Here is a 16117-nt window from a genome sequence, read left to right on the forward strand (position 1 = left end):
GGTCAGTGCCCAGGAATTTCTTCCAGTTTGGGAAGCAAGCCATATTTCCTCTGCCCGGTTGCAGTTTGCCTGCCTCTACAGTGTGAGGTCTGTGCTTGGTGATTTCCAGGACTTACCCAGATCTGAGATCTGGGATTCTGTCCAGGGTTTAGTTCTGTTACTTTTGCATCATAACAGTGACTTTTTGGGGGGGGGGGCACGCGGCGCAGCATGCGGGATCTCACTTCCCCGACCAGGGATCGAACCCGTGCCCCCTGCAGTGGAAGCAGGGATTCTTAACCACTGGACCGTCAGGGAAGTCCTATAGCAGTGACTCTTTTTTTTTTTTTTAGCAGTGACTCTTAAATGTGCTTTTTAATGTAGCTTCCCCGCCATCTGGGTGAAGCATCAGTAATGAAACGAGTGGATGCCGCGTTGACCTTTGAGAGTGTCCACGCACTAGATTTTAACTGGGAAGTTACATGTACTTTCTGTACTTAATACTTTAAAAGCCTCTTGGGTGATATGAGATGCTAGTAGGTGCAGTCTGTGTGTGACCTGCACTGGGAATGCAGCTTTAGGCTGACAGCATCTAACGACAGCCGTGTTAAAAGTCACATGGCATTTAGCAGTGTGTTTCCAAATGGGCCCGTGTAATCGGTTTGCTCTTTGAGAGCTGCTCTTGGGAGTTCTGCCTCAAAGCACTAGAACCTGCAGGATGCAGATGTGACTGCCCTGGGGGTTTATTCTGACCGGGCAGGGACCTCCTGTTTTATCAGCCTGCGATAGATACACACGATCCTTAGCCTCCTTGAATTCACAGGTCTGTTCATGGAGAAGAGTGGGTGTCACCTGGACGCACGCTGCTCCCACACTCTGATTTGGAGTGATGACCCACCTGGGCTGCTGGGGTTTCAGCTCTTGGTGGGGAAATGGCACTGGTCTTGCAGGTGTTTCTGGGGTCCTCATCCTGCAGATGGAGCAGAGTCAAAGGTGCCCTGAGTGGGCACCTTTGTGCAGTGAGTACCCCCGCCCCGCCCCCCAGGCCGGGCTGTTACCTCCGTGCTATCTCCATCTCCCCGCCCATCGGTCCATCATTTCCTCAGCGTTTCTCAGCGGCCTTCAGACCTCACTGAGCTCCAGCCCAGAGTCCTTGAGCAAGCAGCTCACTACTGAAGTGGACTTTCTCTGGTTCCTTCAGTTTATCTTTCCTTGGAGGTAGGACTTGGGAGAGGTGTTCAGGGGGTGGGAGCGGGGGCGTGAGGTAACATGAAAAGCGTAGACCCTAGGCATACCAATCCATTTGTCTTGGCAGATCCATATGCCTGGGTACCCCAACTCTATCAAGGTATAGAACATAACCATCGTTCCAGAAAGTTCCCTCATGGTAGTCCCCATTCCCATCTCCCTGATCATCTCAGGCAACCACGCCCCACCCCCACATGATTAATTTTTCGTGTTCTAGCATTTAATATACTGCGTGATATACATATTCACACGTTATACATACATGTGTATTATACCACATATACCTTTTAGGAAAAGCTTTTTAAATTCACCTTTTTAAATGTGTTTGAGATTTTTGGGTGTTTTAACCTGGATCAATTGCTGGTTCCTTTTTACTTGCTGTGTAGTATTCCAGTGCAGGAATCCACCAAGTGAGTTTACCCAAGTACCTGTTGATGGACACGTGGGCTGTTCCCAGCTTTTGGCTATTCTGAATAAAGCTGAAGTGAACCATTCTTGTACACGTCTTTTTATGGACGTATGTTTTCGTTTCTCTTGGGTAAATTCCTAGAAGTGGAATTGCTGGGCCATAAAATAGGTGTGTGTTTAGTTTTATAAAGCAGTTATAATGACATTTTACACTGCTACCAATCATGTATGGAAGATGGAGCTATTTTTTAAACCACTTAGCAGAATGTTGGCTTTCTGCTTGAGGGGTTGGGGCGGGGGGGCACCTTCCTCTTCCCCGGTCCCTCCGCTAACAGGACAGATGCAGCGTCTGCACCATTTGCTGTGCTGTGGGTTGGGCTATAAGGCTTGCCTGCTCTGGAAGAAGTAACCGTTTTATTTTGTTTAGAGGGGCCTGCTTCTCTTGGCTTTCCCTGGATGTTCAGAACAATTGTTGAATTTTCCTGGGCACACCTCTACCTGCTCCGACCCCCGAGCTGTCTTCCTGTCCCCTCCCCCACCCCCCAAATACTGCGCCCTCTAGTGAAGCGTGAGGGTGAGGGCCTTTGGTTCCTGGTGATTTCCTGGTCCTTTGTAACATCTGTGCCCATGTTTTTGCATTCGTAACTGACAGAAGTTCATTTTTGGAGCCCACTGATAATCACGTGGTAGCACATGCCTTTCTAGTTTCTTTCAGCGTGGGGAAACGGGCTAAGCAGTTGTTCTGTGCAGCTACCTGGCCACCGGAAGATCAGCCACCCCGTGAGCTGGGCCACCCGAGAGCTCAGTGGTCAGGGTGTGCCGGCCTCGCTGGCCTTGGGGAGGCTGCTGCCAGCTTTTCCAAGTCTCTTTAGGGTCAGTGCTTCCAGGGATGTGGTTTATAGGACTTGTAATGTGTTCTCATGAATGGATTCTATTTTATTTATATCCTGTCTCTTTGGACTCAAAAAAAAAAAAAACAACAACAACAACAAACAAAAAAAACCCAGGATTCTGTAAGGGGATGAGATTGGGGAAGGACCAGAGTTAATTAAAAAACAAAAAAATGGACATAGAGCAACTGCAAATTTCAGGACAGTTGGCTGTGAACAGCTCTCTTCCTGTGAGTTTAGAGAGACGTGTTGTTGAGCTCATCCTAAAGAGAAATTCTTTCCTTAGAGGGAGTTAACAGGGGATAGAGGGTTCTGCCACCAACCAAGGTCTGGTAACACAAGACCTGTTTGCTTGGGCCTGGGTCCACCGGGAAAGTCAGAAGCACAGTGTTGAGGGGACAGTTTAGGGGAAGCCGTTCTAAGGGTATCATTTAATTTAGAATGGCATTTAAAATACTTCAAGGGCTAGGCCAGTTGTGTTGGACTGGGTCATTCTTCCAAAAAGGTATTTATCTCAGCGGGGCTTTTGCTAGGTGTTTTTAGAGATGCTGGTTGGAGTTTCACTTCTTGCCCAGGAATTGGTGTGCGTTGGCCTTCCTTGCCGGCCTCTCAGGTGTGGAGGTGGACAAAAGTAGGGGGCAGGCCTGGCTGGTTCCAGGATCAGGAACTTAAGTCAGGGCAGGGCCTGGGTTTGCTTTGGTTGGAGTCACGGACTCCAAGGGCGTGAAGCAGTGATGTCCATGCCTGTGGATGAGCCAAGTTTGAGGGGTGGGTGGATGGGCAGTCAGAGGGGAGGTGTCTAGAAGGCGGCTGGTGAGGGGCATCTGGAGTTCCTTGAAGGGACCGTCGAGGAAACTGACTTGGGAGCATCTGAGTGGGAGCTGAGGCAGAGTTGCACTGTCTCCTTCTTTCACGTCTGCTTCTCTAGCACTTGGCGTTCTGTTCTTTGTTCCTTGTTGGAACTCCGTGAAGACAAGGTTATGTTTCCTTTATCTCCACAATCTCCCTCTGAGCAGTACCTGCCTCTCTGCTGGTGCAGTATCAGAATGGATAGGGTGGTGTGGGTCGGGTGTGTGGTACAGCTGGGAAGGTAGATGGCAGAGGAGAAAGGGCTGTTGGCTTTGACCATCACGAGTCCACACCAGAGTTTCTGGATGTGTTGGATATGTGTGTATAGAGAGCTGTAGCTATGTGTGTATATTTTGGGTTCAATAACCTTGATAGCAAGGCTCAGGAAGCAGCACTGCAGCCGGGAGAGTCCACCGTGCAGCGGGGGAGGCGGCCAGGCTGATGGCTTCTGTGGGCCCCCGGCGTGGGGAGATGGGAGCACATGTGGCGTTAACTCGGAAGGCTCCCCTCTCAGTAGGAGGCTGGGGGTGCAGGAACCAAGCCGAAGGTCCCCCTCTACACATTTTGGTTCACCCGCGCTTCCCGCCTTCACTGCTGCTGCCACAGGTCAGTTTGCAGGATCTAGCCTCACGCGTGGTGATTACTGGCCCTTCTCATCCATACGGTGGCGTGGAGTTTGTCACCAAGGAAAGGAATGTACATTAATCCAAAGAAAAAGAGAAGGTCCTGTTACAACTCTTCTTTTTCCACACTCTTGTTTTCTTTCAAGCCCCAGTGACTAGAAAATTGGCTCCAAGTCTCATGAGTGCCTGTTTTAAATGGAATTAGAGCTTGAGTTACAGAATCATGGTGTCTGGGTAGCATTCCTCTCCTGTCCCCTTGAGAAGTTGGTTTCCCGGGGGCAAAGTGACTTGCCTAAGGTCACACGGTAGGACGAGGCAGGAAGGTGTCTGCAGCTGAGGTTTCCCAGCTCCGGCTTGGATCTGGGCTTTGGTTGTGAAGTGTATCCCACCCAGCCTGGTCCTCTCCCAGGCTGCCCACTGCACTGGAAGTCTGTCTACAAGGCTCCCCCGAGTTGTGCAGGCACGGGCCTGGCCTCTCCTTACCCTCCCTCCTCCAAGGGCAGCTTCCCCTTCCCGGAAGGAAGGCAGCTGGTGCAGAGTCGGGCTGGATCAGGCGTCTTCTGTTTGGTCTCTCCAGCCTCCGCCTTGATGCTTCTTCAGATGTCCTTAGGATCCTCCTCCATCAGTGGTTGGGGGCAGGGTGGGGTGGGGGGGCTGACTTGCCCACATTTCATCAAATTTGAGTTAGATACAAAGAGATTGGCAGTGAAAAGTCCCCCTCCCCCGGTCTTAGACTCTGAGAGCTCTCTGTTCCTTTGGCTGTCTGTCTCCTCTGCTGGCTCCAAGATTAGTTGGTATTGGTCCCGGAACGTTTGCGTCTCCTTTGGACACTTGGTATGCGACGTGCTTGTTACCCACCCTTAACTGACTTTAAGTCCTTTGGTCTGTTTTCTTTGTGAGCACTTGCTTTTTGCCGGGGGCCGGGGAGGCAGGCGTCACTCGCTTGCGTTCCAGTGAAGATGCTGCTTACCTTTACTTTTTTCAAAAATGACCCTTGGTACCTTCTTAGGAAAACAGTGGAGACACGGACCATACCGTTCTCTTAAGTTCCCCAAAAAGTTGATGCTGACAAGGTTTGCATTCCTTAAGTTGAGAAGGAGGGCTAGAGTGTAAGCCTATTCTGTATCTCTAAGCATTTCAGAAGAAAGATATATCTGTGCTCTGTGTTTAAATATAGCATGGTGTTTGCTACTGAGTTGGAGAAGAAGCAATTGAATATGTAGGTCATTGACTTAGGAGAATGAGTTCGGAGTTTTCTTTGCATCTGATTAACGCTGTCTTACAGTTGGGCCAAATTGGGTTACAAAGAGTTCAACGAGATATCTGGGAGGGAAACCGTAGGGCTCATAAGAGGGTACCTTTGCCCCCTTCAGGCGTTCAGGGGTGTGACTTGGTGTTGGGCCCGGCAGCCCGGTGCCTGGCAGCCAGCGTGCAGGCGTTAGCCCCTCTGGAGTTGTATGGGGAAGAGACGGGCTGGGTGCTGCTTCCCCCCCACCCCCCACCCCGAGCAGATCCGTCAGGAGCAAGGGAAGAAGGTTCTACTTAATCAGGATAAATGCCAGCGGTGTATTTTAATACATGCTTGATGCAGAACGCACTGTTTGGAACTGCATATTTAAAAGGAAGCCGCCGCCCCCCTTTGAAGGTACGTGACATTTAACAGATCTGTAGCAGGAGACAGGTTTGACAGCTTCGAATTATATTTGAAAGAGTTTTTCTTTTAAGAAAGAAAATGATTACTTCTATTTTAAATGTCATCGCAAAGACATAAACATGTTTAATCAAATTATATATTTAATTTATGTAGAATGTAATTTTTATTCCCGTGGAAGAGTCGCTGGTTATTTCTTTATCAGCTTTGAAGCCGGGCAGTGTCTGAAAGCGCTCAGCTAGTTGAGTAAATGGCTATTTAAGGGTTTATGGAATCTGAAAAAAACAGTATTGTGATTGAAATATTCTTCATCTGTGCACTTGTACCTAATGGCGCATTCTGGGGAGAGGGAGGTACTTTCGTTATTGTCAGTGGGAGACATTAAGGATAAACTCCTGTTGAATGGATGGAAAGAAGTGTGACCCTGAAGACAATAAAGGCAAAACGGCAAAGATGCTCCTCCTGTAATTTTCTCCTCCTGGATTCTTTGAATCAGCAGGGCGGTGGCGGGGAGTGTTAGGACTGACTGTGCCAGCGCTCCTTAAAAGGGAGGCACCAGGGGATCTTGGAGGACAGACACACAGCGCCGCAGAAGACCTTGAGGTTGATACAATGTGATTAAGTTTTGTCACAAAAGGCTGATGTGGAGTTCGAGGGCAGCCACAAGGTCCCCAGGCTGCTGGAAAAGCAGGCATGTAGCTGTGGGTTCTCTCAGACAGGTGGCTCGCTGGCTCTGGTAATCTGCTAGGACACTCCAGCTCCAGAACTTTCTCTGAGCGAGCTGGGTGTTGGAAGGTGGCCAGCCCAGTGTACAGCTGTGTGTGTCAGCCAGGGACGGTCTTGGCCTGTTCCAGCCTGCTGCCTGGGGTTTCGATTTAGCCATGCGGGATCAGGGAGTCCTGGGTTCCCCACCAGTGTGCCCGCTCGCTGATACAGACCAGCCCCGGAGGCTGGTTTTCTCTTGTCCTCTCCAGGGCTGTTCTATCACATGTGACCTGGGAAGCTCTGGGCGTCTGGCAGCAGCTGGGCGAGAGAAACCAGTCAGTTGTGCCTGTTCCCAGGAAAGAACTTACGTAGCAAGCATCTTTGCCAGCTCCAACAGAGAAGGTCGGGTTCAGGAGCCGTGTGCCCTGGCAGCCGGAGGAAGCTGATCCCAGTTCAGAGTGTGAATCCTGTCAGCGGGCTAGGCTCCTGGTAAACAACAGTCCACCAAAGAGAGGAGTTGCCCTATTTATTGGTCAACATGCACCAAACTCAACAGACAGACCAAAAGAAAAAAAAAAAACAGGACAAAGCTACTTGTTATTTTTGTAATTAAACTTGTGGTTGTAAGAGAAATAAGACCCTTTACCTCCTTTATCCCCAATTGGTAACAGCTTGCAAAATGATAGTGACAGTAGCATAACCAGGAAGTTGATACTGATACAGTCCACAGGTACTATTCAGATTTCCCCAGTGTCACACACTCATTTGGGTGTGTTCCCTCCTGTGCAGTGGTGTTGTTTGTGTGGATTCCAGCGTGCCCCACCGCAGGCAAGACATACAAGTTTCATTACCCCAAGGATCCCCCCACCCCACCGTTCCCCTTTTATGGCCACACCCACTTTAGGTGGCCCAGACAGTTCATGGCCAACATACATGGTGGTAAACGGGGCTGGCTGACTTCCAAGACCCAGCTTACTCAGAAAATTCTAGAATTGGAGTGTCCTGGCTCCTTCCCTGTCTGTAAACCCTGACAACCACTAGTCTGTTCTCCATCTCTGTAATTTTGTCCCTTAAGAATGTTACAGAAATGGAATCAAAAAGTAGGTAGCCTTTTGGGATGGAGTGTTTTCACTCAGCACAGTTCCCTTTGAAATTCATTCAGGTTGTTGTATCACTGGTCTGTTCCCTTTTATTGATGAGGAATATTCCACCCCAGAGATTTTTTTTTTTTTTGGCTGCATTGGATGTTCATTGATGCGCGCGAGCTTTCTCTAGTTGCAGCGAGCGGGGGCTACTCTTGGTTGCGGTGCGCGGGCTTCTCATTGCGGTGGCTTCTCTTGTTGCGGAGCACGGGCTCTAGGCGCGCCGGCTTCAGCAGTTGTGGCTTGTGGGCGCAGTAGTTGTGGCTCGCAGGCTCTAGAGCACAGGCTCAGTAGTTGTGGCACACGGACTTAGTTGCTCTGTGGCATGTGGGATCTTCCTGGACCAGGGCTTGAACCCATCTTCCCTGCATTGGCAGGAGGATTCTTAACCACTGCTCCACCAGCGAAGTCCCCACCCCAAAGATTTTTGATTCAGTCTTAGACTGAGTGGAGCACTGGGTAAGAGGAAACCCATCATGGAGACCTGGGAGTTGCAAAACAACTCTTCCTTCACATGGACTCTTTCTCTGTGTCGGGAGGAACAAGGCGTCTCCGGCCTCTGCTAGCCTGCCCTGGTTCTCAGCAGACGTCCATGGGGTGATGTTTGAAGAAGCTTGTGCCCTGATGGCTTGGCTGCTTTGGGAAACCAGCAGAAGAGCCCCCCCGCTTCACCTTTTGAGCTTTGTTCATCTGTGTTGTGTGTTTTTGCACAGTGCGCATGGATTGAAACAAAACTTGGGATAAAGGTTATTGGATTTTGATGTTTTATTAGCACTCATAACAATAACACAGGGGGTTCTGGGCTGGTGCACGAGGGAAGTAAAGGCTGTGTGAGCGTGATTTCTTTGGAGGAAGCCCTAGGCACCTAGGTGGCTTTGGCCCGCCTTTATGAGAACTGTTAAAATGACATACCCCGAGAATCTAATTTCACAGTGAGAATTTTGAGCCATTGCTCCTTCAGAAAGCACATTTATTTGCACTGTGTTTTAAACATATATGCGTGTGTATTTACACATGCATCATATCAGTGAGGACAGCATTTATGAAGTATTACTCCCATGAACACCTGTGCTAAAAGGTTGTCTGTACTTTCAAAGTTAATGAAATGCAACTGAGTAATTAGGCAGCGAGGAAGTTAGTTCAGGATTCCCAGCGTTATTTACTTGATAACATATGCATCCGTAGGTAGTATTTGCGTTTTCTTCAGAAACTCTGCGGTTCTTTTTTTCTAGATCAAGCCTGTTAAGCCCTGAAAACTCCACCTGGAGCTCAGGATGGGCTCGTGCAGCTGGGATGGGCTGTAGGCAGGTCTGGCCTTTGGCTTTTCTCTTCTTGTCCTGGATTCCTCTGGGTACAAGGGGGCAGCATGTGTGTCAGGGACCATCACATCCTGGTGGTCTGAACTCTGGTCGGAGGTGAAGGGGCTATCCTGATGTGGGTATCAGGCTGTTTGTGGGGGAGGTTCCCCATTTGTGGATGTGATGCTCTCTGAGGTCCCATCTGGCTCTGGGATTTATTCTTAAGACTAGAATTTGTTGCCTCTAAGGGGAAAAATATTTTGGACCCATGAGTTTACTTTCCATTACACCTTTGGGGTCTTCACTCACATTTGTGTTTGCGGAGGTTCTCTGTGTATTGTTCTCTGTGACGTGCCTAGCGCTGTAAGTGGATTTTCAAAAGTCAAGTCATTCCTTTGGTTGCACGTACAGCAGCTGGTCCATTTGATGGCAGTGATGCCCTTCACTTTAAACTTAAATCTCCCCTGAACCTGTAGGTTCGGGTTTGAGTAAATTTGGTTTGAAATAAAACTGAACCTAATTTCCTCTAGGCCTTTTTTTTCTTCCCAGGACTCTGGGTTCTTGAATTCCCCTGGTCTTGTTAGGAAAGCGTTTGTTAAACAATAGGATTGTTAACAAGTATCTGTTAAACATTTGAGTGCCTTAGTGCTGAGCTCTTTACCTGCGGCACCTGCGGCACCACGTGCAACCCCACATTCGAGGGGAGAATGGTCACATCCTGGGCTCAGCCTCCCCAGCCAGAGGTGAGGGAGCTTTTCTAGCGCCACTTGTGGTCTCATTCCAATGCTCTTCACTATTGTTTGGTCTCCAAGTTCTCTAAGATAAAAATCATATCCTGTCCCTGCCCACGTGGAGCTGACCAGCTAAACCAGTGACAAACCTGAGGAAGCAGCCGATGCAATGCCTTCTACACACATAAAGGGGTGGGGATGGAGGTACAGTTACGGAGAGCTAGGGTTGGAGGGGCTGTTACTCGGCTGAATTAACTTTCCCCAGCTTCCTCCCTGCTCAATATTCTGCATTTAGTCCATTGATCCTTAGCGTTGGTATCTAAATCCGGTCACTCTTCTTGTGAGTAATTTTTCAGGGCTTGCGGACTCGGCCGTTTGATTCTCAAGTCATATATATATATATATATATATATATATATGTACACACACACACACACACACACACACACACACATATATATATATTTTCTGCTTCTCTCATTCTTCTGGCTGGAGCCTGCTAAGTCTGCCTTGCTGCAGTGTCTGTCCTCTCCTGCAGGCCCTGGGGGAGCCAAGGGATCCCCACTGCATGGGTGCCCTCACCGCTGCCCCTCAGGGATTCTCCCAGGTTGCTTGGCCACTGGAATTCAGATCTATGCATTGGCATTCCTAAGAGGGACACCCTGTTTCTAGATTAAATTTGCATGAGGTTGGAGGGGATATACCTTTCTTCCTTTTAAACCCACCTTGGCAGTGCAGCTATTACTTAAAGACTCAGATCCTAAATGGAGCCACTCTGCAGTGATGCTGTGGCCCGGAACCAAGGCAGCAGCTGTCTCTGCATCCCCAGCTTCAGCTCCCTCTCCTGATGTAGAAGCCCACATAAATTCACTGTACATTTTCCAGATTGTAGGAAACCTGCTCTTTGCAGAAAATGGAGAAATAGAGGAAAATATGAAGATTAACGTACAATTTTTATGATCTGAAAGACTTATATTTTAAAAATCACCTTAGCATATGGAGAAATAACTTCTTTTAACAACTTGGGTGTTTTTTCTGTCTCCTGCATGGTATGCGTACACTAGCAAATGAGATTCACCGTTTAAAGAATATTTTAAAATTTACGTATACCATTTGGAGTCTTATATTTGTTTTTCCATTTAACCTGTAAATGTTTTTCCTAAGTTGTGAAATATTTTTGAATTTTTAAAACTAAATAATTTGTTGAGATACAGGTATCATAATGTATGTAGGTATAACATGATAGCTATTTGTTTTTCTCTATAGTGTTATCAGGAAAGATAGTTATCCAACTATTTTCTGTTTCAGGGAGGCATCTTAGATGGTTTATTTTTATGTGAATCGTTACTCCTCCTCTAATTACTTCCTAGGGGTAGAATGGGGTGGGGGGGATGAAATCTAACTTTTCAGAAAAGGTGCCCTTTCTCACTCCCATTGAAACGTGGGGGGCTGTTTGTTTCACCAACTCTTCAACATTTTGCTCTTGTCATCCCTGGATTTTATGTTACAGATTGTCAGCTTAATAAGTTTTATGTTGCTGTGCTGAGCATCGAGAGACCCTCTGCTTACTGTCTGACCCTGTGCCCCTTGTCAGTCAGAGTGTCAGTGGGGTGCCTAATGAAAAGGAATTCGGGGGACTTCCCTGGGATTTCGCCTTCCAATGCAGGTTTGATCCCTGGTCTGGGAGCTAGTATCCTCCGTGCCTCGGGGCCAAAAAACCAAGGCGTAAAGCAGAGGCAATGTAGCAAATTCAATAGAGACTTTGAAAATGGTCCACATCAAAAAAAAAAAAGTCTAAAAAAGAAAAGGAACTCAGCACCTCTTCTGCGCCCTCCTCTCTACCTGGGAGAAAACCGAGGCCAGGGCATTCATTTCAAGATGCCCTACTGGTTCGTGGTTGCTACTAGCTGGGCTCTGTTCTTGGGCCACATCATCTCTCTTCCACTCCCAGCAGGTTCCGGAACCTCTCCTAGAGGCGCGTGTGCCTGGGCTGATAGCTTTCTTGTTCAGTTACTATTTGAAACCACAAAAGGCCACCTACAGGTGTCTCTGATTTGACTTGTGGGTTTACACCTCCGCTGCCTGATACATTGGGCTGAGACCTCAGGGGCCAGGCTTCCCTTTGAGCCAGGCTGATTGGAAGAGGGTCCTCCCCCAGCGAGGACTCCCCCACTCCTCTGGGCACTTCAAAGTTAACAGGGTGGCTTCCCAGCTTGTCTGACATTGGGACAGACTCGTGGGGGCCCAGCCAGGCTTCTGGGAACCGGCAGTCAGACTGCCCAGACCCGCTGCCTGCACGTTCGGGGCCAGCTGGGCAGTTTGGGGTGTGGGAACGCAGCTTGAATTCACAGGATGACGTCGTTGTGTGTGTGGTTGCTGCTCACTGAACTACTTTTTTTTTCTTTCAAAACTTGGCTCCTGTTGTGCCGAATTTGCAGCACCCGTTTATCGATGTGCTTTCCGTGTCCATTTCTCCAGTTGTTTCCAATTCCCCCCTGCCCCGCCAGTCTGACAGCCTCACGCCCTTGTTTATTTCTCCATTGCTGGAGCCACTGAGAACAGAGCCTTTCCCCAGAGGATTGAAGCCCAGCTAATGCTGCGAGGCTAGGCAGTTCCTGGTCACCTAGCTGGGCTCAAATCTGCCGGCTCTGTAGGGTGGGTGCAAAAGCAGAAAGCTGAAAGGCAGCAGGGGAACGGACACGTTAATTGACTACACCTGAGACAACACTGAGAAAATATCCTATTTTGTTTTCCTTAAGAAAGTGGCAGAGTTCCAAGATTTCCCTTACAGTTTTCCACTGCCTCTCCTTATATTTGAAGACAAGAGTTCTGAAATCTTGGCTGTTGGGCCCTTTCATGTTCTTAAAACTTAAATGCAGCTGAACATATTTAATATTACAAAATTTCCGTAAACATTCTCTCTACAAAGACTGTATGTAAAGTTTGTGCCTGGAGGGCATTTTTCTTATTGAAGTTGAAACTCTTGCACATGGCGGGGTGGGCAGTAATAATGAAGTGTTGATTTGACCTTAGGTGTCTTGACACCAGTGTGGCTGTATAGGGACATGGAAAGAATTAGCTTTCAGGGTCCTCCTGCCTCAATAAAGGAAAATTGTTTCCAAGCTAATTAATATGGTTTATTCACTATTAGGCAGTAGTACGTGGAACTGGATCCTGGGAAGGAATGATGCAGCTGAGCTAAGGGGGAAGTATGTCAGGTCACACCGTGTTAATTCCGTCTTGTCCAGCGTTTCCCTCTTCAGAGGACGTAGTCTTTTCCTTGGTTTTCCCAGTGTGACAAGCACACCAGAATTCCACACTGCTTCGTGCCTGATGGGCTAGGCCTTTCTGGGGGTGCGTTAATACTGAGCGGCTGGGCAGGCGCATAAATACACGTGGGGAGGGAAAGGGGGCCCTTCCCAGGTGACTTGGGCTTGTGCCTTCACTGTGTCAGCCTGAGGTCCTGGTTAGGGGCAGATCACACACGTGTGGCCCCGAGTTCTGAGTGCGGGGAGAGGCCACATCCTAGCAGCTGCAGGCCCCTCCCACTCCCCATGTTGCTCAGAGATGCCTGTCTGTGCCCCCAGCAGCCCCCCAAGCATGCAGCTCTGGTTACCCCGCCTAGTCAGCTGAGGGCAGCCGGAAGCCATCCCTTTGTGGGTCCTTCTGCATCCCTGGATGTGTGGCAGACCTGCTGAGGGTGGTCAGGTGCGAGCCGGGAGCTGGAGGGGGTGGGGAGGGGCCCGGGCTGCTCAGGGGTCCCGTGGAATGTATCCCAGGAGCCGCGGCCCCCGGCCTTGACTTGGCCTCTGGCACCTCTGTCTGGGCACGTCCCGCTTGGGCCAGAAGGTCTTCTTTCTTGCTGATAGGGGCAGGTCGGTTTTAGGGGGCGGACATTTGGTTTCTCTGTGGATTTCTGGGTTCCACATCTACTCGGGACTTTTCCCCGCCTGCCACCCTTGAACTTGAGATAGTTGTGAGGCCCTGCTGTGGACACGTGGGCAAGCCCCTGGCACCCGCGTCCCATGTCCTCACATCCTCATCGTGATTCCGCCGTGGAGGGTCACTCCCCTTTTACACAGACGGACACCCTGAAATGGTGCTGCGTGGCTAGCGTGTGCAGCAGGAGGGGCGAATAGGTTGACACAGGGCTTGCACGTGGATCTTCAGGTCACCACGGCTCCCTTGAGCTGGGGCTCAGGTTCCGCGTCTGTGGGTCCCTCTTGCAGCAGCCCATGCGCAAGTGGCTCCTCCTGCCCGGAGGCACTGGTGGGCAGCAGGTTGCCCCGAGGTAGCTGTGGGCCCTGCAGCTGTGGGCGGAGCAGCATTTCCTGGAAGGCGATACATCATCACTTCAGCAGGGCTCAGTCTTACATTCGATAACAACAGGCGCCCTCTTGAGAGGGCCAGCCAGCAGCGTCCGAGCCAAGAGAACATTGATGAGAGCGAAGGCCGAGGTTTCTGGATGCTTCTTCCCCCGGTCCTTTGTTCCTTTTCTGAGCACAGCCATGCCCGCAGGACTGTCACCAAGGGGAGGGCGAGGCCCCCCGGGGGTGGGGAGCGTGTAGGTCCCTCAGAGATGTGGTGAGGAGTATTGGACTCTTAGGCCAAACAGGAACCGTTTATCTCGTGATGTGAGCAGAGATTGGTTTGGTTCTTAGCAGACGCTGATGATGACAAGCTTGTCCTGTGTCCTGGAGCCGCGTGCCAAGCCTGCTGAGGACTGGATTTACTGAGTACTGGCTGTGCACAGGCCGAGCGCCGAGCTCCCCGGGCATTACCACTGTGAAAGGACCTGATCACCTGTGAGGCAGATGCTGCCTTCTCTGTCTCAGACAGGACAGAGTCCCAGGGCGTTGGTCACCTTGACCCGTGGAGCCTGGGCTGCTTCTCTGCAGTGTCCTGTTAACTCCGTGCTCTCTCCTTTGTCCTCTCCCACTAGCCCCTCTATTGCAGTAAATCTGTGGGGGCCAAGGGATGATTCTGCAGACGACTTTCTGGTTCTCTGTTTAAGTAGTAAGCGTGCATGGGGCCCCCTGGATCTGAGATGAGCCCGGTGTGAAGGAGGGCAGGTTCCAGATAAGGCCAGTGCTGTCCTCCAGCCTGGGCCTCCTGCTTCTGTCCAGTTACCACATGAGGATCTCTCTCCGGCTAATAAATGTCCAAGCCAGGCCTCACTTTTGCTCACTGGCCATCCGGGAGGGGAGGAAGCAGTGGGTGAAGGGGCCCCCACCTGCCCTAGCAGGACAGAGGACGGGCGTCTTAAAGCCTAGATGACCCAAATACGAGTCAGGCAGAGCAAAGAATCCAAGTGGGGCTCAGGCAGGCCCCGAGTGGTAACGGGAGCTGACACATCAAAGCGTTAGAGACGTTAGGAATAAGTTCATGCAGAGTAAGTGCAAGTAGGTGGGCACTTGGTGCTGCCTGTCGCAGGCTGAGGGGGGATGCCGGGGCGCCCGCGCTGAGCCTGTGTGCCCCTCTTCTCTCTCTGGAGCTTGGATGACACAGGGCACAGAGCAGAGCGCAGGAGCCGTTCTGAAAGAGGGCGAAATTCAAGTGGGGGCCAGACCTGTCCTCCTGGAATGAGCCGGGGCAGAGTCTCTCAGGACCCCTCCTTCCAGACCTTTTTAGAGTGCATCTCATTCAGTTTCAGAAAAGTAGACTTATTACCTATAGACTTACAAGGTAATTTTCATATGCCCGATTCGGTGTAAGAAGAAACTAAAAATCCAGGTGGTAGGGACCCTTCTAGGCGATGTGTCGTGAATTTATAAGTTTCCTATATGAAAGCCCCAGCCCTGGCTTGGACTCCACCAGGCTCTGGGTACTGCTGTTCCGTGTGTGTGTGTGTGTGTGTGTGTGTGTGTGTGTGTGTGTGTGCGTGCGCGCACCCACACGCACACCCCCTCATCGTCATCAACTATGGGTGGAACACATTTGCCAAGTGACGTTTAGTAGATTCACTGAGGTTGATCATACGGGCCAAAAATAGATGCCCTTTTCCTCGGCCAGAAGCAGCGAGTGAACTTGGAGCTGCCTGGCATTTACTGGCCGAGGCCGAGTCGCTTGGTGGAAGAGCCTGCTTAGCTTCCTGGGGCTGCTCGTGGAGGAGCGGTGGTGATTTTAATTAGCTAAGTCGTTTCTGTGTCTTGTATACTCCTAGAAGTTCTTGGAGGAATCCTGCCAAGAACATTTCCCCTGGCACATCTGCGGGGCACTACTCCCTGTTGCACTGTCATCAAGTATCTATGGAAACAAGTGTTTTTGAATTTTTAGCCTTTTTAGCCTTTCTGTAGCTGCATTCTTTTTAAGTACTTCTTTCCACCTTCGCGTAACAATGGGCACTTGCTTTAAAGATTCTGACAGTCTTCCAAGCTTTTTAACATTCTTAATCCACTAAATAAGCCATCACCGTTCGCTGGGGCAGTCTGCAGGCTCTTCTGAATTTTTGGCTTAAAATTCCGTGAAACGTCACCGTCCGCGTTGTCTGTTCCTTGTTTAATTACTTTGACTATGAAGTATCTCAAGGAAAGAACCTGTGCCCACCAGTAAGATTAGGTAGGTGTTAACATGTTGCCGTTGTCTTCAGACCT

General features: G+C 49.9%; 1 protein-coding gene across 4 annotated transcripts in view; it reads left to right on the plus strand.

Annotated features, from left to right (window-relative positions):
- Positions 1-16117, plus strand: part of CTBP2 (C-terminal binding protein 2) — a 163063-nt gene that overhangs the window by 31190 nt on the left and 115756 nt on the right. The gene's annotated exons all lie outside the window — the stretch shown is intronic.

The sequence above is a fragment of the Tursiops truncatus genome, chromosome 16 (genome assembly GCF_011762595.2).
Source record: "Tursiops truncatus isolate mTurTru1 chromosome 16, mTurTru1.mat.Y, whole genome shotgun sequence".
Lineage (NCBI taxonomy): Eukaryota > Metazoa > Chordata > Mammalia > Artiodactyla > Delphinidae > Tursiops > Tursiops truncatus.